The sequence below is a fragment of the Caloenas nicobarica genome, chromosome Z, assembly GCF_036013445.1.
Source record: "Caloenas nicobarica isolate bCalNic1 chromosome Z, bCalNic1.hap1, whole genome shotgun sequence".
NCBI lineage: Eukaryota > Metazoa > Chordata > Aves > Columbiformes > Columbidae > Caloenas > Caloenas nicobarica.
In genome coordinates this window covers 7,901,006-7,926,517 of record NC_088284.1, presented here as the reverse complement: position 1 = coordinate 7,926,517, position 25,512 = coordinate 7,901,006, and the positions used below count along the sequence as shown (strand labels likewise).

At 40.6% G+C, this 25,512-nt stretch overlaps 1 protein-coding gene across 47 annotated transcripts in view; it reads right to left on the bottom strand.

The window, feature by feature from the left end:
- CELF4 (CUGBP Elav-like family member 4) overlaps positions 1-25,512 on the bottom strand; it is a 691,562-nt gene that overhangs the window by 260,255 nt on the left and 405,795 nt on the right. The window lies entirely within an intron of this gene.

Here is a 25,512-nt window from a genome sequence, read left to right as displayed (position 1 = left end):
AATGGTACAGAATTAAGCGTGTCATCTGGGGCCCAAAGTCCTACTTAAACCTAAAGAGTTTAGTGACTACATAATTTTCAGGGTTCTATCATGAATTCTTAACGAAAATAGCAAAAAAATAGTTAATGTTTAGAACAAGTGGAGATTAACTTTGAGAGTTGTTTAGAGAACTTAAGAATGATTCTCTTTCATAAGGTCATAAACTTGATGCTCTAGGCTAAATAGAGTCTGACAGGCATGTTTGTTCAGGATACATTTATTACTGAGCTACCCAGGGAGATCCACAATTACTGTCATGAGTTGTCTGATGATTAAAGAGCAGAATGAGCAAAACGGAAGATTAAAGGCATAGAACTAAGAGCAAAGATGTCTGTCTTCACTGAGAGTACTCAACTGATAAGAAATTTTGAGCCATTCAGGAATTTGCATCTACGTGTGTGTGTGTAAGCTGAAACATGCTGTTCATTTCTTAGGCAGTGACTGCCATGCTTCCATCATCTTTCACACATATAACAGACCATCAAAGAACACAGACCTTATGATCTTCACCCTTAGCTCTTCAGAGAAGCCATCATGCAGAATTTGGACACTAACAGGGAGGTACCAGTGTTACTGAAGTGTGTGCTTCTCTGTGGCCCTTCTGTGATGCCTTGTCATCCCTGGTACCTACAAAATGCCTTTCATGCTCTTTCCACTTTCAGTGTTCCTTGCAGAAAACTGGAAGTGTCAGGAGTATCATCAGTTTCCACAGCCTGATTTCTTTTCCCAATATTTTCTGGCTTTCAGTTTACCCTATACTAGGGTAATTTTTTTACTGGAGGTGAAAGCCTTTGCACATGTTTTGTGGTAATACCTTCCTTAGAGTGGAAGTGCAGTGACTGATCCCAGCGGTGTATGGAGTGGGAAGAAACTACCAAATTCCACCTGAAATGAAGGACAAAAGGTTTTTCTTGTGTTCCCTTGTGTCACATATTCATTCACTCTTCCTGTTGATTCAGACCTACCTGGACTTGCTTCCCCTGGTGAGCTCTCTGGAAATAACTAACAATGATAAAAACACCTCCACTGTCTCTGCCCTGTGCTTTCATTTAAGATGTGATTTGATCTAAATGTGTATAAGGGCTGGCAAGTGTGCCAATCCCTATAAAATCACTAAGATCCATTTTGAAAAGTAAAAAAGAGAGGAAAAGGTGTATATGAAGAAAGAATGTTCAGTCAGTAAATTGTGAAGAGGGAGGGGAGTATCCTAAAAGTTTTATCTCTAGAAATGCTGAGATGGCATAGAAGAGGGACTTTTTATGGGATAGTCTGCAGTTGGGACAAGTCAGCATAGCTTCATCTGTTCCTTCAGAATTCCTTTTCTACATCAATACAGTGGTCCACATAGATATGCCCTAGAAAAGGAATGGGAACACCCATGAAATGTCTAATTCAGGACACAGTATATAAGGGTCCAGATTATATAGTCATCTACTACTACCTACCTATTCGTTTCTTCATTCCTCAAAGAATATTCTCCCTTTGTCCTTATCTATAACGAGACTGGAGAGCACCCTGCCTGGAAATGGGATTGAAACAAACAGAAAAATAAAGAAAAAAATAATCCCTGTCCCCGGAGTCTCTTCACCTGCAAACACTTTCATTTCTGCGTGTGCATGGCTACATGTACTGCAACTTTATGACTGAGCTGGGTTCCCCTGGGGAGCTTCAAACTCTCTTAATGCTTATGACCGCCAGTCAATTTCCATCCAGAAATATCCTCCATAGAAAAGATGTGAAATAGGCAAGGAGAAAACAAATATTCATTACTCCAGGAGTTAAAGTAACATCCATTTGGATTGCACATCTGTAAAAGGCCAATAAATTGAAGGCAATGCTCATAATTACATTGCAGGGCAGGCTGAAAAAATGGTGCATTCCTCTAGAGCAATTTGCTATTGTTGGGGTTTAGAAAACTTCTCCCTCCCTGCTGCTGCCAAAAGGAAAAAAATTAAAAAAGAGGGAGAAAAAAAGATTCTTCTTTTTTTGGATGTTGATGATTAAATAAAAGAAAGCTGAATGGCAATAGTCATTAGACCAGCAGGAGGAATAAATAAAGAACATCATTGGTAGTTGTAAATAACGGATGTCGTTTTGAGCACAAAGCAACACATCTGGTAATTATTCTCAATTCCACTCCAATTGCTTTGATTTGGCGGCATAAGGTGCCACAATGAATTCTGCCTTTATTTATTTATTTATTTGCAAATCAGTGTTTAATTGTAAATTGCCTTGGAGGAATCAATGAGATTTATTGCTTCTACCATGTGAGGTGTGAAATGTTTGCCATAAATGAACAATGGATTATTTTTTAATAATCTCTGCCTAATGTCCTTTTCATTTGTAATAGGGCTGTTTTGGAATGGGAAGAAGTTGCTTTTGATGCTCCCCTTCCTCACATACTTAAACTTTTTTTCTTCCTGCTTATACTTTTTTTGATGGCTGCTCATTTGATATCTTGTTAACATTACTTCCTTTATTAAAATAGAGCTTAAACCAGACTATTCTGCTAAAGCCTCTTTCTGTGACCTTGTGACAATTACTTTTAGGCAGATGTTTTGGAGAGGCATGTTTGGACCTGACCAACACATATAGTTCATTAACAAAAAATGTGAATTATTTTTTGGTCTTTTCTTAGCCCTCAGTATTTTTCCATTGTGATTTGTGTTTGTCTTCAGAAAGAATCCTTCCTATCCATTTTCACTGTCTTATGACATCCAAGACTAAGTCCCTCCTCTCCAAAACAAAGGATAAATGAAGAAGGTAGAGCTTTTCTCTTCAGTTTTCCTTTTAATTGATTTTTAGATTTTTTTAAAAAAAACAGAAAAGTAATTTTGAAAAAATCTGCATTTATAAAAATTCTGTAGCTTTAATTTATAGCATTTGCAGATGTCCATTTCTTGTCAAGAATTTCAATTAACTCTTGCACATAGTATGTCCAAACGGTAACTTGGCTCATCATTTATGACACAGTAATAATGGACCCTTTTCTCTGAATTGTCTGCTGAGATTATAACCGTGCCTCAACTTCACTTTTATTACAGTGCATACAGTACTTAGCAGAACAGGGACACAGTCACAGTTGCTTTCTCCAGATGATTCTGTAATTACCACATTAATTTGTATAACAACCTTCAATCCTCTGGCTGGGGCACTCCTTCCCCTGAGCCACACTTATTCCTGTCCTAGACTGACATATCCTTACTCCTTAGGACAGGACTTAGTTTGGTTGAATCTCAGATGCTTTTTCTGGAAAAGCAGTGAGGGGATATTTTTTTTTCCTTTATTAAAATGAATGAGTGAACACTTACTTTCATGAAATTGTCTTTACTTAAAAACTAACTAAATAAACAACCCCCATTCTCCAGGTCACTGGCACATCAGTTTGAAGCTGTTGTCGGTGTCTCTGGGGAAGCAGAGCACTGGTGTTGAAGGGCCAAGTTCCCAGACTGGACTGCAGCTCTCTAGACTTCAGTGGAGCTCAGCAAGCCCCAGGAGTAGCCCCAGAAAAGCAGATGGAAGGGGAGGACCCTCCTGTTTGCCAGCCATGAAGACTCTGCTCCCCTGGGGATGACTAGAAACCTGCCTCTTTGAAAATCACTCTTCTGCAGAACAGCAAAGTCACTGGAGCTGGGCACAAAGTCCCCTCTCTCTCCCTCCAGTGACAACCACTGTGCATTTAGCTCCACCGTGGAACGGAGCAGGCGAACTAATTAACACAATAAGTCATAAAGAGATGGTGCCAATGGGGAAAATGGAGCTGTGTGAGCTGCTTGTGTTCCTACCCTTCTCAGTCCTCCTGTCACGAGATGCTAACTATATGATTAAGAATGACAAGTGCTAACCCCTCCAGTCCAAGGGTCTCCCAGCTCTCCTGCTGCAGTGGTTTCATCCCATTTTCTTTCTCAGAATTACAGTAATTAGTAACAGAAAAGACATATTAGTTCATCTATCCCACATGCTTGCTCTTCTTGGACAAAGGGAAATGAATTCCCATATTCGTGCAGTTCATTGCCTAGCCAAGTTTTAGACTCTTACAATGAAAATTCTTACAGAAAGCTGTTTCATTGACTAATGTCTCTGTCTCAGATTGATTACTTCCCATAAATAAAAGAATAAAATTCATTTGGGAAAGAGGTGAAACTTAAACATTCCACTTGCAGAGCATTCACCAGACTGCTCCCTTGGGCATGGGTTAACTCTCTAGTCAGAAATCATATCTTGGCCAGCAGTCTCTGTTTTGCTCATGGTGCATGTTTTATGTCCAGCCAACACTTCTAGATCTGGGATGCAACTTCTGGTGAACCACAGAGATAAAACTGTCATTCATATTGTTGGAAAACTGTTCACTCGCAGCTATTTTGTTTAAAACAAAAAGAAATTTGAGTTGGGGGTGCAGAGGTGGAAAAGTCTGCAGAAAATGGAAATACTTATTTCTGATGATGTTCCTTCCTATGAACAGCTGAGTCAGAATACGATCCTTGTTATTTTTTTTTTCTTGGAACAAATGACCCTGTTTAAATTCTACAAAATAATAATAATTGAAGACATACAGAAAAGCTAGATAAATTCCAAGAACCGCAGTCCATTGGGAATGAATGTCGTTTTCAAGTTATATTTGGTTTTGCATTTGTTTTCTTTCTTTTTAGCCAACAGTGCCTCGTACTTAAATATCCCCTGAAGGGAAAAAAAATATTAAAACCCACAGAACAGCTGACATAAAGAAAAGGACTGAAAAGAGCACCTGACTAAAGTGGTTATTATTATTCACCTTGATCTACACTCACACACACACATAGGCATTAATCCTTAGCAACCTCTTTACTAACAACTTCTCTGACAGCTGAGAGGGTTCAAATTCAGTAATAAGAATTTATTGCATTTTATCGATAACAGGATCAAAATTTCCCAGGATTATCCCTTCAACTTCAACAAGCATGTGTCCAGCCAGTCATTTTGTAAAACTTTTGGGGCTTGATACAGAGCTCACAGATACCTACAGTGGTGTTAATGTGAACTGTACTGAGTGTTGAGTGAGATCTTCAGGTTAGTTTTGACGTCCTCACTTATAAAAAAAAAAAACCAAAAAAATAATATTAAACATTGGAGTCTGCTTCTGGCAAGTGGGAAAAATTCTCAGCCTACAAAAGGAATCTGTTCAGTTTGAGGGAGGGAAGGAAGTATGTTTTTTACATTCAAAAATAAGAAATTAAAGCTCATCCTTAGGATGCCTCACTCCATAAATTTCCGTGTCTGCTTAACTCATGGTTTAAATCTCCAGAAGTTAAAAACCAAATGAGCCATCATAGTCAGGAAATGTTCCCTATCCCAGACTCAAAGTTCTCAGTGGCTCCAGACCTTACTAGTGTGTGTGAGAAAACCTAACGAAAGTCAAGTGAGAGATAGAATCACTTCCAAATCACAGCTGAATTCCATCCTTAATGAAGCAAGAAACCTGGAGATGGACATAGTATTGAAGTACAAAGATGCCTGGCACAGGTCACTATGGAGGAGCATAAGGGCTCTGGGACTGCAAGCCAGGACTTCTACCACTCCAGTTAAGAACAAACTACTTCTGCAAGGCTGCTACCAGGAGTGAAAAATAATAACTATGTGAAGTTGTTCAAGCCATCTCAAGAATAGTTCTTGGAGATTAAGACCATGTTTGAGTTAAAGTCTGACCTGTAGATATCTAGTCTGGGCAATCAATCTTGCGAAATATGTATTCCCATTAGATGATGATGTCCTTGATCCATTTTCACAATAGGTATAGTCAAGCGTGGCCTAAGGGAATTTGGTTGCTGGAGTATTGCTCTTGGTTTCCTAGCTCAGTGGTGCTCTCAAAAGCTCACTGTAAGTTTGGGAACTGGGAAGGGGAACTTGCACGAAATGTGGAGAGAAGCCCCACAAAACTCTCCCAAGTGTCCAGCCATTTTTTTTTCCCTGTTATTTCAGAGAGCTCTGCTGGGTACTGGACAGCATAGATTATATCTGCTGTATGGGTCCAGGTGCCTTTATGATTCTGTCCCTTTACCACAGAACATCTCCCAGGGGTTGCTGGACATTATCCTTGCAGCATATTGAAGCACAAGACAAGTAATATTACTGTTTTAACATCAATTGAGTGGAAAGGTCATTCTCCCTTGTGTTGACTGTGCTGCTAGATGGCAAAGGCTATAATCCAGTCCTGCTGGGCTGGTGTGTTGCTCTGAGGTTGTTTGCTGTCCAGTGGGGCTAAGCTAAAACTGTAACCATAAGGTTAGGTAACTAGAGGTAATTCTGCAAACCTCTCTCCTCTTCCTGACTCATTGCTTCTCACAGTCAGGAAGAACTAGAGATACTTGAGACAGGCATTCCTCACCTAATTCCTAGCTTGCGGTTTCAAGTGAAGACAAAGAGATTATCTGGACCAAATAATCTAATTGTGAGAGCAGGGGTGATTGATGGCCAGAGAAAGTTGCTTACCTTCAGCAAATAAACCTCAGTTTCTGCAAAAGGCCACGTTGGCAACACCTCCCGCTGCCAAAATGCCTGTTCTTGTCTGGTTCATCACTTTGCACATATCCAGCTGTAAAAAGGGTGGTCCATGGTATGCAAGAGCACTCTTGCCACAAGAAATGCCCTCCTTGACACCGGTTGGAATTGCCTCGCTTCTGCTTCCTTGTCTCCTTGCTTCACTCGTTTTCTGTTTCCATTAATTGAGAAGGGATAGAAACCAGCTTTTTTTTTTTTTTTTTTTTTTCTGGTCTCATTCTGTTGGTCTTCCATACACATAAACAACTTCTCTGGCAGGATAATGTATTCCAAAGCCTGCTCTAATGTATCCCACAGTAAATCAAACTGACTTTTAAGAACTTTTGTGGAGTTACTGCTTAGTCACCACCATTTAGAAAGAAGAAAATGTGGTCTTATTCTTTCAGTTGCTTGTTCTAGCTTTTAGAAATTACAGTGACATTACTTAAGAAAGAGGCAGGTAGGCAGGTGGAAGAAAGGAAGAAAAAAAAAAAAGGAAATAAATGAAGAAGGTAAAAAAGAAAGAAATAAAACAAGACATTCTTACTTCCAGTAAAAAGAATATAGGAATGAATTATAAAAAAAATACTTTGACAAACTGAAAAGAAAATTAACATTTTTTTTCTGTTAAATTGCTACTGACTTTTAAAAAATCTAAAAGGACATAGGATTTTAACAATCTGTGTGCACACACAGCCCACATAGTACCTAGTTATGTGCAAATCCACATACTCAAATTAGAGTGATTTTCTTTGAAAGGAGGAATCAAACTGATTTTTAAATTTTTTTACCTAGAGTGTTACAATGAGAACAAACAATATAAGTATACATTTAAAAATCTCAATCTAAAGAAATAAAAGGAAGGAGAACTTTTTGATGCTCACAAAACCCAGTAACTCTGACATGACATCGATTTCAAGTAACCTTTCTTTGAAATACAGGTTGCCATATGACTGGTACCAGCTGGGGATATATTCTCGTTCTTGTTTGATGTTGTCCTTGCAATAAAAGTTTTATATACACATATATATATATATGTTTTTAATTCCCCTGATTCCTTGCACTTTGTAGCCAAGGTGTATCAACTCTGCTTCAAAAGTCTTTGCTGGAGAGTTTTGCCTATAAGTTGCCTGTAGTACAGTAAACGATATACAGTGAAAGCCTCCACCTGTGTACCTGTGTCTAAAGGTATGCTTGGGTAATGCACAGAGATTTTACTTCAATCCAGGAAAGTACAGGGATTTCAGAACCAAAGCTGAAGCACCATCACTATGGTAGCTAGATACACTGTCACACATCTGGGGCTTTGGAGGTCGGCTTCAGGCTGTGCTTTGCTGCACTTTGTGATGAACAGAGACGCTTTGAGCACCAGCTCAGATTTGTTTATTCCACATGACAAACTGACAAAATTCAACACTACTAATGCAGAAGGGTTTGGGAGAAGAATTATTAAAGCCTGGGACGTGTCAAAAGAAAATAAGATTTGTTCATACAAATCTTCTTAACCCAGAAGTCCATCTAGACAACCTGAAGATGTGATTGAATAACAGATACCAGATACACCAGAACCATTTTGTAAGCCTGTGCTGTTTTTCCTGCTATCTCTAGGTACTCCTCACTTGAAAAGCAGCCACCTCTGATGTTGTGCTGGTTGTTAAACAATGTGCAGGAACTATCCCCCGTGGCTTTGGCTGGGGAGGGAAGGGAAATGCAACAAGCAGGTGGACTTTTCTGCTGTGGGAAGCACTGTTGAAATGAGCAGAAAGGAGCTAAGAAATCTGTCTGACATCCTGTTAAAACCAAGAAGCTGTTACTACAGGAGGCCTCTTGACAGGGTATCAGAGTGCACACACTGAAACAAGTTGCTTCATGGGCAGTCAAATGTGGAAACCCTCTTCCAATGTCCCTACCCCCATGAGTTCATTGATGTCTAATAAAATATGGGCTTATGAGCACTAATGAGAACTCTCTGCTCTGCCTGGCTGCCTATTTTCATGACATTTATAGGAACACAATAGCTTTGGGATCTCTTCCACCCCATCAGCAATAGGTTAAATTATCCAGTGGCTTCAAAGCTCAAAGGAGGACCCCTTGACAGATTGACTGATAGATGGGCCCAGGCACACGCTTAGAAACAGCTTGATTGTACAAGTCTGATTTCCTTCAGAAAGAAGCAAAAATCTTATTGGCACCAGCCAATAGATGGGATAACTAATGGCGAATTGCCTCATATTGCCTTCTTAAGATATTGCTTTAATGATGACTCAATGAAAAAGCACCTTCTGGATTTTGAAGATGTCACTTTAATGTGACACCCTGGGCCAAGTGTCCTTGCTGAGCTTGAGCAGCTGTAATACCATCACTGGTGAAGGTGTTACACCTGCAAGTGTGCTGAAAGCAAAAGTCTAGAAGAGAAAGAGAGCTTTTCAGAAGCTTGCCCTTCTTTTTAAAGGACAAGGCTGTGGCTTTGAGAAACCGAACGATTTCTCTGAAGCATGATTTTGTTTGTGCTGCAGGGGTATTTACTCTTCTAAGATCTCGTAGCATTCGACTGGTGTAGGTAGAAGAGATTTACATAAAAAGTGGTGGGGAAAAAAAAAAAATCAAACCTTCAAAGGAGCTTTAAAAGGACAATATCTTAACCCACTGTCTGTTTGGGGGATTTTATCTGGGCAGAGCTGTTGCTGAGCCTTTTGTGACCAAGCATTTGTACGTGTTTTACTGCATGTTTGCACGGCTGCACGCAGGAGATAATATAACTGACAGCCTAGGGATGACGGATTCCTGCAGCACAGAGCATGCAGGGAGGTCAGAAGTGGGGCTACATGCTCACAAGTATGCCAGCACCGGCTTTTGCGTTTTCTCCTGGAATTCCAGCAGCAAGGTGTCCCCATCCACAGATGCACATGGGTGGGTGCTAAGGTCCTGACAGGCTGGGTCCAGAGGGAGCTCCCCTCAGATGCATCCCTGTGCTCTCTGATGCACTTTCTAGGACATTTACAGAAGGCAGAAGACTCATGCAAAGCTGAGGTGGGGAAAGAGGACAAAAAGAATAAAGAAGGCGGCCGAATTTAAGTAAGGCACTGAAAAGAATTTAGAAGAGGTGACTTCTGCTCCAAGCTGTGCAGTGAGGTGCTGATCCCAAACCACAGCAACTCACTGTTCCTCAGTTTCCTTGTCCATACACCAAGCAAGGCAAAAAAGCTGATTTAATCTGAAAGAGGCTCTGAAAGCCACTAACAGAGCTGCAGAAGGGCTAAATATTATCTACATCACCCAGCAGAGCAGCATCCGTCTTGAAAACATCTTTCTGCCCTTCTTCACTTTGTGGGTAAAGGTGAGGAGCTTGACATTCTGGTTCAGCAATGGGGACTGCATTTTCACTTCACGACCAACTCTGTTCTTGTCTATGGTCGGGACGGAGGTGTGCACAACTGGCTTAATATTTGAGGCATGGCTATAGGAAGCAATGCCTAACTGTGGAAAGCTACAAGAAGTAAAACACAGAAAAAATAAAAGGAGATAAATAAAATGAACAAAAAAAACCAGTCAGGAACATATGCATATAGGGAGAAATCCTTCTGCAAAATTTCTGTGCCAGTTTCTAAAACCCTCAGCCTATTCTTTTCAACACTAACTTGCCAAAATAAACTGTAGTTCGTGTTTTCAGTGGTTGCTTCTTTGGCTGTAATTTTTCTTATGTTCACATCTCGGCTCTAAATACTTTTGCAGGAGGGGAAATGAATGCGTGCCCTTCCTGGTAGCAAATCCACTGTCTCTGCACTTCATCAGGCTGTGAAAGGCAGACTTTGCACTGTGAGAAACAGCCCAGGATAAATCAGTCAATTCACTCTCTTCATTCATCTTTTGAATGTCTTTTGCATGTGTTCAGATTGTATCATGGTGTAAACAATGTCGAAAGACTCTTCAATATTTGCTTTTAATTGTTGTCTGTCACTATGTTCAGCTTTCAGAGAGGGAACGTGATCGCTGAAGAAAATCGAAATAAATACCAAATTGATGATAAGAGGATCTTTAAGGCTAAGGTACTTGGACTCTTCTTGAAGAAACCTTCCATGGAGGCCATGATCCAAAGGCCACTGGAGACTGAGTAGGTTTTGGACCAAATCTTAAATAGTTTTGTGTGTACACACTGGTTTCAGACCTTATCTCTGTACCTCTAGAGACCAACTAATTTTCATAGAGAGAAAACCTTACCCATTTAGGACCAGACTGCCTTCCCTGGCTGTAGAAAGTCCAGCTGACAGTGAAAGCAGTTGCTTACATGGAGAAGATACCATTAAGAGACTAGATCATGCATTTTACCTGTTCTTTAATGGGTAGAAAAAGAGCCAGACACTGTCACAGAAGAGAGCACTGTCAATTACACCCTGTCAATAAACCCTACCAAGTCTAAGCATTTATGACATGGTTCTGCAGGGGTAATTGAACATTTAGATTGTGGATACCCGAACAAGGGTTTTCCAAGGACATCAACCAATGAATGTGGGGATTTCCCTGGATTTCCATCTTTACTCTGAAGGCAAAACTTAACGCAGTCTACGAGCTCTCCTGGTTCACGTGGTTGCAGTGGGTTCAGCCAAGGGCCATGTGTTTATGATCTACCCGGGGCTGATGAAGAACTACTTCTTCATATAAACCCAGTGGAAATGTGTCCTGGATAACATCTTTCTCTTTTTCAACAGTGCAGGAGAGTACAGTTTTATAGCAATATGCTTGTCCCAACCATCATGTCTGGTAGAGCAGCCCACAGGTTTTCAGGAGTCACTGTGAGGGGGAATCAGAGTCCTGCAGTCTGATCCGTGGCAGGGTCTCGGAAACAGCTACTAGGAATAATGGAAACCTCAGGGTCAGATTGGCTTTAGGACTTTCCTTTGAACACTTTGCAAGGAGGAGAACCAGCTTATCAAAACAAGAGTCATGTGAAGTTTAGTCTTACACCCTAGCACTGCTAAATGACAACACTTGTTATAGTTCTTTCTCCTTCTGCCTATTGAAATAGCAGCACCAGGTACATATATGTCCACTAATATAATACTCTCTCCTGTAAGCAATGGAAAAGGTCTCACACAGTGTATTGCCTTGTACACTTAGTCTTCACAGCACCCTGACCTACAGGTAGGTACAGATCTCCCTTTCTTCAAAGCATACAGTGATGTTCCAAAGAAGTGAAGAGACATGGCCAAGGTAACCCAGTCTGTCAGTGACAGAGCAGACACTTCAATAAAAGGTTCTTGTTGGCCCTTTAACTTATGGGCTTTCTTTTTCTGCTCATAACAGAAGCAAGTGACAGAAGGAGTCCAGCAACATCCACCAGCTTAATAACAATCATTACTATGCTAGGAGACCGGATGGATAATGCGGTCCCAAAGCACGGACATGAACTAATGTCATCAGCATTGGTATAAATAGGGTGTCTGCATTTAATTAATAAATAATAGGCTGCAATGCTAATCTCCTTCTGCTAACTCTTTTCTAAAGGTGCAATCTATTAATCACATGTCACTGCCAGCCTGGTCACTTCTTTTTTTAGATTCAAGACAGAAAAAAAATAGCTAGAAATAAATGGATCCTAAATACAGCAGGGCAATTGAATAGCACAGCCAGCGTTATGATACACTGCTGATTTCAATCCTTAGCTACAAGTTTTTCCCCCTAAGGACCGATGTAATACTTTAAAGAGAGAGTGAAGGTTTGCGATATTGTTAAAGGTCAGCATGTTACAAACATCTGCAAAATGGAGGGTTTTTTTCCCCTGATTATTTGCCCATGGAAGTTCTATTGCTCTACAAAATCTGTTGACATGCAGTAACACTCACTTCTGTGGGCACTGGCTAAGGCAGGTGAGATATGCCTATGGAGATGGGAACAGCATAACTTTCTGAAAAGCACTGGAAATATCTCATCGGTTTGGCACATAGTGAGACTAGGAAGCTAGAAACTCAAGGAGAAGAAACATTTTTGTTGTTATGGAAATGTGGTGTGGGGAAAATGACAGCACTGCTCATCTGGGGCCATATAGAAGGTGTCATGCAAATTGCTTCTTTTGCATGTGAATATCCACTTTCCAGGAGCTTCCCTCTCAGTGCTCTGAATGAACTTCATTGTGTTCATAGACACAATGAAGATTTTCACCTGTTCGGTTTCAGGATTATCACCCTGCTGTGCTTTTCTGGGGTGTCTTTAGAAAAATCCGGAAAACTTTGCCCCAGGAAAACATTGCCCCTCCTGGTTTTGTGTGCAGGAGACAGGGTGGAGGAAGTATGTGTATTTAGGTCAAAAATAAACTTTCTATCCAAATTATTTTGATTGGAAAATATATCTTACTGTCTCTAGTTGTTACACATAATTTATTGCAAAAATGTATCCTTACTAATTGGACTGGTTTTCAAAATGATTAAAAGCTTTTCAGAAAGTTCATCTAAGCAATTCCAACCTGTTTGATATCAAAATTGTGCTGAAGCCTCAAAAGAGTCATTCTCTGGCTCAATTTCCTTATTCTTCAGTCAAATGCAGGTCAGAAGTCTCAGCACAGAATGTCTGGGTGAAATTTTACAGTCAGTTTATGCAAGAGGTTAAATGAGATCTAACGATTCCTTCTAGATCTAAAACCTATTCATTTCCTTTTAATCTAGCCAGAAACACCGGAAGAATGGCTAGTGCTCCAGTGTTTCGGCCTTTCCTCTCGAAGTCCAAACTTCAATAAGGGAACATTACAGGCTCTAATAAAAACCACATTGCCTGTAATAGCAGGAAAGAGTGCTGGATCACACGCTGAGATCAAGGAGAGACAAATTCAGCCCATTGCAAACACTGGAGAATTACTTGCATCAAGATTTGAATTTCTGTTGTGAGACATGATCTTTGACCCTTGCTTTGTTCTAGGTGGCTCTGGTCTCTTTGAAGAGTTGCCTGTACAGAGACAGTTGGTATTCAGGGGCCACTATATCCCAAGTTTTCTCCTGCATCCTTGTTTCTCTGACAGTACCCATGGACCTACCTCCCCTATAGTGAGTGGCACAGTGGAATGGACTCCCTGTCAGTGTGGCGTGTCCCTCAGCAACCTGCTGAACTTCAGTTTATTTTCCACCAGTAAACTTGTACACCTAAGACAGGTGCTTGGCCTTAGCTGTGACCAAATATGCCAACCAGGACCATGTGGCATGAGTGTGCAGGAGGAAGGTCCTTGTCAAGAAGCAGGCCATGCTATTAGCTTAAGGTCTTGAGCATGTTATTCAGGATCTCACTTGCTTTGTCTCAGAGGATGTGTCCCCAAAAGGAGCTTTGCTTGAAGGCCATCCTTAATGTCTCCTTTCCCCAGGTAGACCCTAACTCCACAGCCTCTGTCCTGATATATTAGTTTAACTCCCAGTTGTGCAACCCAGCACAATGCTTTTTCTCACATCTGGGAAGACGCTATATAACAGGTCTGCATTCAGACATTGTAGCCCATCTTATCTTTAGAGAGTAAGCTCTTAAGGAAAAGAGGGTCTCCATCTGTTCTGTATTGTACAATGAACCTGGTGTCATGGATCATAACTGGTCTCCTAGGCACTGCCACAAGATAGATAGTAAATAATTAGATTTCTGATCTAGGGAGTGGAGAGACTGCTTTGGTTCAGTCCAATCTCTAAAGTCATTAAACTCATACTATCTTCATTCCCTCTTGCCTGAGGTTCTGGCCCATTCTCCCACATCTCTTCTTCATTAGCTATTTGTAATAATAATAGTCATAGTCATTTTGGAAAAAAAAAAAAAAGCAAAAAAAAGCAACTCATCCAATATACCTTACTTTGTGGCAACATAATTTCACGTTAATTGGATGACTCCTTGGAAGTGTTGGTGTTTCGTGGTTTATAATCAATACATCTGGCCATTTATCAGTGACTAAAGAGATGGATAAAATAAATATTTGAGGGAATCAATTTCTATTCATATGGCAGTACATAGGCAGGAAGTATTTTACTAGGTACGAATTCCTGCCTACTAGGTTTGATGCTACAAGAAAGCAACCCTCCACTAAGGCCAGTCCTAATACATTTGAGTCACTTAGACTTTACTTTTAACACTCCTCTAGTCCTGTTCACTGGGGAATTTCAACTTGTGTTATGAAACAAATCTGCTCTGGCATGGGACAGGTCCTGCTGTAGTTCCTACAATCATGAGCAGATAGTGTCTCCTACAGGAACAAGTCTGACTTGACTCCACTGCAAAACTGAGAAGAATCAGCCCCACAAAGTTGGCTCCAACTATTTGGAAGAACATTATTATTTGGGGAGATTTTCAAATGGAATATTTAGATACCCAAGGCCCATTGACTTTATGTGAGATTTGAGCAGTGAAACACATTTGACACTTTTGAACATCTCTATTTATCTAACCAAGTTACTTCTGTGGAACTAATGATTACAGAACCTGAGCACCTAATAATCTTTAATGCATGTATCCTTGCAGAACAAACACTATTTTATAGAAGGAAACTGGAATCAGAGCAAGATGTTAGGCCAATTTTACGTGTATATTCAGACAGTCAAAGATAGTATTAGTCACCAGATATGGAGTGAGGATAATAGCCTGACACTTAAGTAACCTCTTCAAGGTCAAGGAGAAAATCTGTGGCAGGGCACAGAGTTAAACCTCAGTCTTCTGTGCTGCAGCCTATTGCCCTGTATAGAGCTTTCTGTTCCTCTGTGCAGGATGAGGCTGCAAGACTGCCCTTAAAATTGAAAAGAAAGGAAACAGTCCCTCACTAATTGAAGCCAACTGTTTATCCTCCCTGAGGGAAAACGTTTCAGTGCAGTGCTGCCTTGAAAATTACCTCTCTACAAATGATATTACAAGGGGCCATATTCATTTTCCATCACAGATTCCAAAACAAGCTGGTTTTAAAGATAAAACTATTTTTTTCTTAATTATGAAAACACATTTTAAAGACGTAAATGTTGCACACTGCTTTTAATTTGAAGGGTGGGGTTTTTTTTCCTTTTTTTATTTTTTATTTTTTTTTTATTTCACTCTATCACATGAGAATGGGAGTGGTAGCAAACCCAAATACAAAAATGAGAATGGAAATTGACTTTAAAGAGGGATTAAAATTGATCAGATTATCTCCATTGCTCAGGCTGATTGGGATGCAACCCCTCCTATTCTTCCCCTGACATTATGAAGCAAACACATTAATGGAGAAAGACGTCTTCCCTTCTTAGAAAAAAAATCCCAGTATGTCCTACAATCCATAGGTTTTATATAGCAATTTTTATTCATAGATCTTAACTAGGGTTTCAGAAAAGTCAAGTATCATCATTCATACGATACAGATGGAAAACTGTGGCATGCAAAGGTGAAAGTTGCGATTTATCTTACCTCTCTTCAGGTGTCTAAAAGTGAGATATCTAGATCTGAGTTAATTGCTATAGATTCATTCCAGATTCAGTAGAGAGAGAGAGAAACTTCTGAGCACCATTTAACCCATTTGTCTTAGGATGTGGTGAAGCACAGATTGGAACTGTTTTTTCCTCCACTGTCCATAGGAGGTGTCTAGATGACTAACTTAAACTATATGCCTAATATTTAGGCATTTAAGATACACAAAGTGAATCCTGTCTGAAATAAAATTTTAAGGACAGTGGCACAGAAGCCCTGTTTAAAATTTCTTCTGTCCCTAAGTCCAAGGTTCCTAAGAGGCCCAATTTCTGGGTAAAAGCACTAGATACAGTTTACTCAGAGACCTAAATTATTTACATAAGGATTTTCTACCTCCCAAACTGATTTCACATACACACTGCAAAATATAAATATATAGTAATAGGAAAATGCTTTGTATGCCATGGAGGAAAGTTTTATTGACCTCCAGTATCTCCTGAGTCTCAAAACTTCTTGCAAACTGTGATACTGTAATCTGGGATCTCAACAGGCAAGGGGTAAAACCCTCTCACTGAAATTCCCACTCAGGGAAAATAGAGTTCAGATTGTATAGAAACTGCAGGGTTGAGCCAGTCTTATTTTAAATTGCTCAGCTATAACCTTTGTGTACCAACAGCTGAGAGTACTGACTATAGTCCAGACATTTCTTAGCTCCTACATCACACTAAAATTTACTTTCCAGAAAGATCCTGGATTACTCTAGAGTCAAAGGTCTCTGTAAGCATGCAAGAAACTAGTGGCAGTCATGAATCAACAGGCACACAGCATTATGTGCCAACTACTGGACTCAGACTATACCTTGGAAATATTTTAGGCAGCAATGTGACTGTATGAACTGTACCAGATATGGAAACAACATACTTATTTATCTAGATCCAGGAGTTTAAGTGTTAGCTGCTTGATTAACATTGATTACAATTGGGGTTAAATGAATAAACAAATACACATCAACTACATATGTATGTCAGATGCATGCAACACTAAGTTACCAGAAAGAACTGAAATTCAGACATGGACTAATGATGTCAGGCAGGGGAATAACTTTGGATACTTATTCTTCCAGATGCCTCAGTTTCCTTTATACTAATTCTTCTCTTTGTCATTCCTCCTCACATCACATTTTGTACCAGGCCTCTTCTAAGACCTCTGCCTTCCTGCTACAGCAGTCAGCAGCAACGGGATACTTGATGTTATGCATTACAGGCCTTGCCCAGGGATTGTTTGTGAATTTTCCTTAAAATACCTTTTGGTAAAATGCAGAAAAAAACCCCCACAGAACAGAAGCATGGACAACACCAAGCCCCTCACAGTTAACTCATTGCTGACTGTATAGGGGATATTGGTGCATCACCATTCCAGGAGTTGGACTTGGACTCAGTGTGAGAACATTTTGATCCTTTGTGGATGCCAGACCAAACGCACAAGGAAGAAACTTGGAAAATTTCAACAAGCAAATGAAATCTGTAATGTGTCAGCATCAGTCACCCTTACGTTAGTCAACATGCAGCAGAAAAATGGCCTATATGTTCCCTTTCCCCCAAATGCTTCTCTGAAAGAACAGCAAAACATGTCTTCTGCCTTCCATTTTTTAAAGAAATGCCCATGTAACCATAACTACAAGTTCGTCAATAGAAAAATACATCATAAATGGCTTGTTATTTCGACTCTTTTGTGAGACAGTTCATTAGAAACTTCATTTGTCTACATGGATTGCACTTATTCAGCTATATTCTAATAAAATGCACATTGCTTCCAATAAAGGGAATGCATTTGCTATTGATGTGCTATAAACTACTATACAGAGAGGTGTTATTATATCCTTGTGTAATAACAAGCCAATTATAATGATCAGCAAAACCTTTACAATAAAGTCAATGCATGAGGAGTGATTATCATAATGCATTCTAACTGTTCAGTGCCATAAATGCTTTACAATTAATTGTGGAGCGTATCTATAAATGTATTATTAATGCTGTATAAAAACCCATTGACAAGCAACCTTTACATTAAAAAAAGATACTAGGATTGTAATGTGTCCCTGAGTTCACCTAGGAGGTTGAGCTGTATTTACAAGGCAGAATTTTTTATAGGATTACATTTTTTATTTTCTCCACTCTCCTCCTCCCACCACTTCTTCCTTTTTTTGCCCTGTTGTTGAAAAACCTCCAAATATCACTCTGCAGTGTGAAGGCCCTAGATCATCCACCATACTTGATCTTTGGTCCTGTACACACCATTTTGGGCACAGCTACAGGCTTTCACTGGTGTCTTAACCCTGTGACACTGACAGCCTGACATACATGAATGCCAAAGGCACTAGCTGCAAGAAACAAGCAAATAAAAGCATATTAAAACCTAAGCAGGCGATGCAGGAAGGGTGAGAAGGAGAAAGGAATTGAAGTTACGTAAATGACCAAAAGTCACGTGGTAGCAGAGAAAAGAACTGATATCAAAACCTCAAGGTGATGAGCTCCTCAGCCTCTCCCCAGGCTCTGCTCTAGGTTCTCTTCCTTCTTGTCAGTATACTATCAGGTTGCAGATGCTTTATGAAAAGTGTGTAATATGTTTTCTTTTTTCCTTTTATTCCCTTAATGTTTGATTTTACAAGGTTGTCCTCAGGACATGTGCTAGAACACAATTTCCTGTGGATCCTTTCCAGTTCCTATTGATGGGCACACTTCCATCGATTTCAATCACGATGGAAAGGGCAGACGTGAACGAAAGTTTGATGTCCCTTATATTCTTTCAGCAGGTGAGCATGGGATGGAACACATCAGCCTTCAATGTTCATCAGATATAAAACACTACACATGAGGATCTGCCAGAGCCTTTTTTCTCGTCCAGGATTAAGTTTTACCAGACAGTGGAGGGCACGAATGAGGTCATCCAGGGCCACTTTGAGTTAACTGAACCATCTGCATGTTGGTACATTCTGTCTGCTAGAAAATACCACCCTGTGAGGACAACAAGGTGTCAGTTGTCAGTAGGGTCATGCAATCCTGAATTTCCACAATAAACTAGGAGATTTGCCTTTCTCATTGACTGTAATCAGTCCCACAACAAGACAGAGCTAGAAAGAGAAGATTTCCATGAGTACCAGAATGTTCTTTCAAGATCAGGTTTATTTTAGAGCTAAAGGAAAAACACTACAGATTTTAACCAATATTCAGACCTGGAATAAAATCCAACAGACAAGTTCCCTTTGAAGGCAGTGGCTTTGAGCGTTGCTATAGAAGGCTCCATCACACATAATGGGGTCTAAAGCTCGACTTTGCTTTTCAAAGGCTGTGGATTCACCTGACCTGAGAGAAAGTAAGAATGCCCAAATCTGGGTGATTTTCTTGATTCTGCCCTAGACTTGATGCATCCGTGTTCACATGGGCAGAAAAACAGGACACATGGGCCAGAAGGGTCCAGAGCAGTGTTCAGTACTGTGGGATATCTAAGGTAGCCTTTGTGGTCCTAGGCCTAGATCCTCCCCCAGCCCATGACTAGGTAGATAGAGAGCTGAACACACTACAAGGCACTGGCATCTGTCCCTCCCAATACTACAACATCTCTGACTGCCTTTCCTCATGAGCCCACCCTGTCAATGACACCAAGTTTTCTGTTGGTCCTGACACTTCCCCAACTTCTGAGGTAAGAAAGCTGACTCATGGTTTAATGTTAAGATCTTTTGTTTAGGTTCTTGATTTTTCTCTTTTTCCTTGACTCTTCATATCCTCTCCCACTGGATTTTTAACAGAATATTAGGTTATTTTTAAGCAGTCATTCCTTCTCTTTACCCTTCACACACAGATATTGCAACTCAGCACCAGCGTGCTGTTTAATATTGGATATGTAGTTAAAAGAGAGAAGATATTTAGATTTGGGTGTGGAGGTATTTTTATTTATTTATTTATAATTCTGCCTACAAGAAGAGTCAAAACCAGCTGATTATTCACATTTGGGACGAATCTCAGGAAGATGAGATGTATGAGACTTAGGAGGAGGATTTGTCATGGATTTGGAAATATTCTTTCAAACCACAAGGTAAGATAAAGAGGAAGAGAGATGTTTTTTAAACTGTTGTGGGCACCAAAAGAAGAGGGAAGAAGAGGCCCTGGGTGTGGTAAATCGTTTATCCAGAGGTCTTCGGTTCAGGCCTCAGAAAATGTGCAGACAGGACCCATTACTGTCCAGCTAGTCGTCTTAGCCTTGCAGTGCAATGGTCACAGCAAAGGCTGGCAAATCTGTGTTGTGTGGTCCTTGTGGGTCCTTCTCTGTGCCTTGCCTACTCAAGCTACAGAAGGTTACGGTGAGTCATACCGGGCTCATGGTGGTGCTGAAAATGTTAATCGGTATGTACTCATGGAGAAGTAAGCTTGGAGCTTTTCTCCCAACTGTGAGAAGGGAGAACATTATCTGTCTCTCTGGGGTGTCTGCCAGTGCCATCTGCCTGTTCCTGCTGAATGTGAGGACCATGAAAGAAAAAGAGATGAGCAGCTGAAGAAAAAGCTATGTCAGGCCACGTAGAGGTAGATAGTATGGATCAACACCTGGAAACAGAACATTTCTTCAGCCTGCTCTCCAGCTTCTGGGGTAGGAATTCTTTTAAAGAAGCCCACAAAGCATACAAGACAGGAATTACTGGTGAAATGGTTTCCACAGAGCTTGATGTGTCAAGCAATACATATTGCTCACAGATAAGGAAGATACAGGAATTACAAAGGTACAACCCTGATGTGTGCAGAGTCCTAGACTTCACGACTTCTTGCACAACGGCAAAGCCTAACCTTCAGCAGCACAGGAGAGGAGATGCTGAGCTTTCTCAAGATATCCGTGTCCTTAGTTATCCTTAACGCTCTTCTTCAGAGCCTTCAGGTCTGAAGGCCCGAGCAACCAAACCTACTACTTGTAAAGAACTTCCAAGAAAGAAGGAAATCATCCCATGTGGCATTGTTATAACAGTGTGAAGCCAAGCCAAGATGAAGGCAACCAGTCTTGCTTGATTTCAACATCTAAACAGGCTCGGATCCAGCTAGGACCTGGATGGGAAGCTTCTTGCTAGGTTTTGGCCATCATCACAAGCCACAGAATTCTGATCACCTAAATGGAAAACAGCTAAATGCCAAATGGCTACTGGGACCGTGGGTTGTGTTTGTCACACATAAATCCTACCAGCTGTAGCAGAGAGCTAGTCAGAGTCAGAAATGTCCTGGATTAAATGAAAAATAGGTCCAGACTTTTGTCCCAAAGGAATATAGTGCTTAGAAACTGTGGAAAGGCCATTCTGCCCCCGTCGTCACCGCTGAGCTGATGGAAGGGAATAAAAAGAAACAGACCATAGTGCACAATCGAGGCACCACTGATTTGGTGTTTACTGTAAATGAGTGCTTGGATATTTTGCTCTGAAGCTGGAATAAAGCATAACCAAGCAGATAAATTCAGAGCCTGCACACTGAGTAACAGGTAGAGAAATGATGCAAGTCAGTTGAAATATGAAGTCCAAACTTTACAGCTGCTGCTATCACATCACCCCAAACAACAAACAAAAAAAGACACACTCGACATGCCTCCCCCAAACACAAACAAATTAATTTGCTTAAAAACGCAAACATAGGGAGAAGCTTTAGTAGATTTGTGAAGTCTTGCTTGCAGGAAACAATGCAATGTGATGAACTGCAGACTCTCCTGTAAATCTCTCAACACCCACTCTACAGAGCATTGCAGCCTTTCAACTCTAAACCACTTCGTACTTTGCCTTTTTGTTTTCTTTAGTCCAGGAATCTCCCGCATCTCTTTCATAAAAAGTAAGAGAACCCCAAAACCATCAAGTGTTTCTCGGTAGAGACATTAACACTGGGCCTGAGTAGCACACTGTGTGCATCTTTGCATGCCTTCCTTCACAGACCTTCCTCTGTCCTTTGAGAGGAATGTGGGAGCAATGAAGCATCTAAGCATCACTAACAGAGTGCAAATACAGTAGCAGGAGAGCCCTTTCCTTTTAAAAAATGTTACTCCCCGTACAACCTAGTGGGACCTCGGGGCTGCGTTTATCATAGGTTAACCCTGCCAGCAGCAGCGAGAGTTGTCTAGTGAGAACTAGAGTTATTGTGGATGAAATAAGAAATGGCTCCAAACTTTTGCCCCAAACCACAAAACAGATTTGAAATCTTTCCCTAAGTTTGCAAAACTTTAAGTCACTGATATCTGCAGACTATTTTTAGACCTGAATATGAGACAAGGAACCAAGAAAAATCATCAACAACAGGATGAAAAAACAGAAAATTCTATCAGTTTAATTGGGATTTGTCACATTCAGAATTTAATGTGGAGTTATAGCTTACATCCCTAAAAACATATTGTACTACCTAATTGATGGCAAATTAGTTTCTGTATAGTCAAGCTAAAATTTGGACAACACAAAGGCCAATGAGAGTTTTTAAGATACCCTTAACAGAGCTAGAGTTACAGCGTGACTTTTTCAGAATGAAATGCAGAATTGTTGTCTTTTTATCACATTCTAACAAATCCACCACTGCTAAAGTCTCTATAAAATGTCAATGGACTCTGACCTTCCGATCAGGTATTTGAAGCTTCATGAGCTTTTTATAGAAGGAGCACCCCTATATAACATTTTGTAGCTTGACTATACACACACCTGCATGCACAAACGGGCAGAAATGCAAAATGCAAAATTTTCCCATTAATTTAGACTGTTTCCCTAGGGAAAAGTACTGAGGATACATTCATTTCTAGTTCCTGTGAGATTCAGCAAACGTAAATAATGCCAGTTTTTATTGAAAAGGATTACACTCTTTGTCTTGTTCCCAGTCCAATATGAGGATTAACAAACAAAATAATAAAATCAGCAAAACTAATAATGGGCACTCAGGATTTCCATTTTGTTGGGTTTAGGTAATTTGTGCCAGGCAACATTTTGAATTCTTCCCCAAGCCTAGATGGTCTGACAATCTAAATTCTCACTCACACACACTAAAAGCTAACACACACTTTCAGTTCAGCTGAGAACAAAGACACATGAAGGGTTAAAGACCAAAAAAATCCAGACCCCAGAACAACAGGGAAAAATGAAGAGCAGGATCTGTTTGGGGGAAGAGTTAATTTCGGACTCCTATTAGCTTTGGGTTGTGGGACAACTTAATGGAAAAGTCAAAGGTTTGTGTTTTAGCAAAATGCAGGTATTTGGCCATATGTAAAACACAATCTCACTTCCTCAAGAATACTGCTCACCATTTCCAGTAAAAGTCTCCCTGCAAACTACAGTTTCAAAGAGTGCTGCATCTTTCTTTAATACCATGACCTGACACCAAAATTCCCCATAAGCCAGATGGTAGAGGTATATTCAGAGCATGGGCTTGGGGCAGACCAAAGGCTTGTGCTGTGCAGAAGAGCTGCTTCATCTTCCAAGCCCTCCTCTTCCCTCACGTCCTATCCCAATACACCAATGGGATATAATAAGCTGCAACTTAAGTTTCTTTGTTGTTGAAGTTGACCTTTATCTTGCAGTCCTAATGAAGTCCTTTGATGTGCTCCTAAGATACACAGCCTCCTTTTCAGCATTCTGTTTGCCGTGCTGGCTTTAACCAGTGGGATTGAGAAGAACGTGTTTTCATGCAATACCTCCCTTAGGTGCTAATTTTTCTTTTCTCCCATAGTTGCCCTTGAGTCATGTCATCCTGAAACATCACCAGCCCAGAAGCAGCTTATCGGTGGGGAATTAGGACAATGTGTCTTTCATGCCAATGATGAGTGCACCAGCTTGGCCCCTGCATTATGATCACCTCCGATAGGAGCAATATGGGAGCAGAGAGGGTGAGAAAAGTTGAGGTTTGTGTGTGTTGGGGAGATAATTAGCTAAAATACAATGGGGAGGGAACCGCTAGTGTGATGCATAATGTGGAATTAAACTGCCACTGGAACACTTGGCAGTTCAAACCATCCCCCTGAAAGCAGCTGCTCTTAGCAAAAGAGTTTCAAAACCCTTCCCAGAAAGTCAGGCATGTGTTCTCCATTAGTGATTTGCATTAAAAAAAAAATAAAATAAAAAAAAGAATGATTGGGAGCTATATACCCTGTAGGCGCACTAAGCAAATTGGCCAGCCTAATTATTTTTTGGTATGTCTAATTAAATAGACAAAAGGCCCTCCCTTCACTCTTGCTGTCAGCACGAGCTCTGTTGGAATGTGCATAATGTCCCCTCATTTGCCCATGCAGCTGAGCCTTTCCCTTCTCCCCTGGGAGATCAGCGTTGACAACTGCCCGTGGCTTACCCACTCCTGCTCAGACAGGGAGCCAGATCGTTAGACGGGAAGGGAAACTGAGTAAATTGACCTGGTTCTGTTAAAAACCACTGGACAATGCTGTATGATTTGACATGCCTTTGTTGCAGGTTAGAAACGTACCATGACCCTTGATAGCAGAACTTGCCATTGCAGAGCCCATCAAATACTTTCTGCCTAGTGTTGGCCAAATTCCTGTGAATTTACTTTAGAGGGACTCTGAAAGTGCAATATTTATCCCCGAGCTCTGTGGCATTTTCCAGCGCTCAGCTCTTCTCTTGCTCTGCAATTACACTGCACCACAGCCGTTCCTTACAGAGCCTCTATCGACCCGCCGGTTTCACCACTCTGTAACAGCAGCCCTACAACTACAAGCTACACACAGAGTCTTCCAATGACTTGAGTCACTGGAGAGTTTCAGCCTCACACTGACGCAGTCAAAGCCTCTGGAATCCAAAGCTTTTAACTGAAAAAAAAGAACAAAATTTCAGTGTCTTTTGTCTGTGAGGCATTTTACTTCTAAGCAGTTGCTGCTGGGGATTCCCACTAATGCCAGCACAAAGATAGTTGTCTCATAAATGAGAAAGAGTTTATGTCCATGGTGGAAATTAGAGAGTTTTCACACGTCTCAGAGTCACATCATTACGAAATGACAAAATCTATTCCCATGTTCATACGATACATAAGCACTAGTGTTTTTATGCATATATGGGCAAAAGAATATCCTTTTTTTCCCCACAAAGAGATAGAGATGAAGGAAGCAGCATGGCATTATATATACACAAATATATATATAAATGTACAGACATAAGAAAAAAAAGTAGAATGGTAATTTGTCTGCATAACAGACCCTCTCACAGTTTCTCAGTGAGCTCTGCTGTTTGATCTGACAAACAGGCCCCTGTTAGGACAGAACGGTGAAGTATCACTACATCAGTTCTAGTAAAAAACCTTTTACAAGAAACACCTTATCACTGGTATCTATTGAACGGTCACTTAGCAAAGCCTTCCAAATCCACTGTGCAGCCTGGAAAAGCAAAAGACCACGTCCTGATTTCAGCTACACCTGTGCAAATCCTGAATAACTCCCTTGGACTGAGAGAAGGCTTCAGTTCCCACAACAGGTTTATCCAGATAAGCTGATACAGGTGCAGAAAACTCTGCTATCTCAGAGTTTGCTTTTTCCAAAAGCAGAGTTGCTTCACTCCATGCAGAAACAAGATGGTCAGAG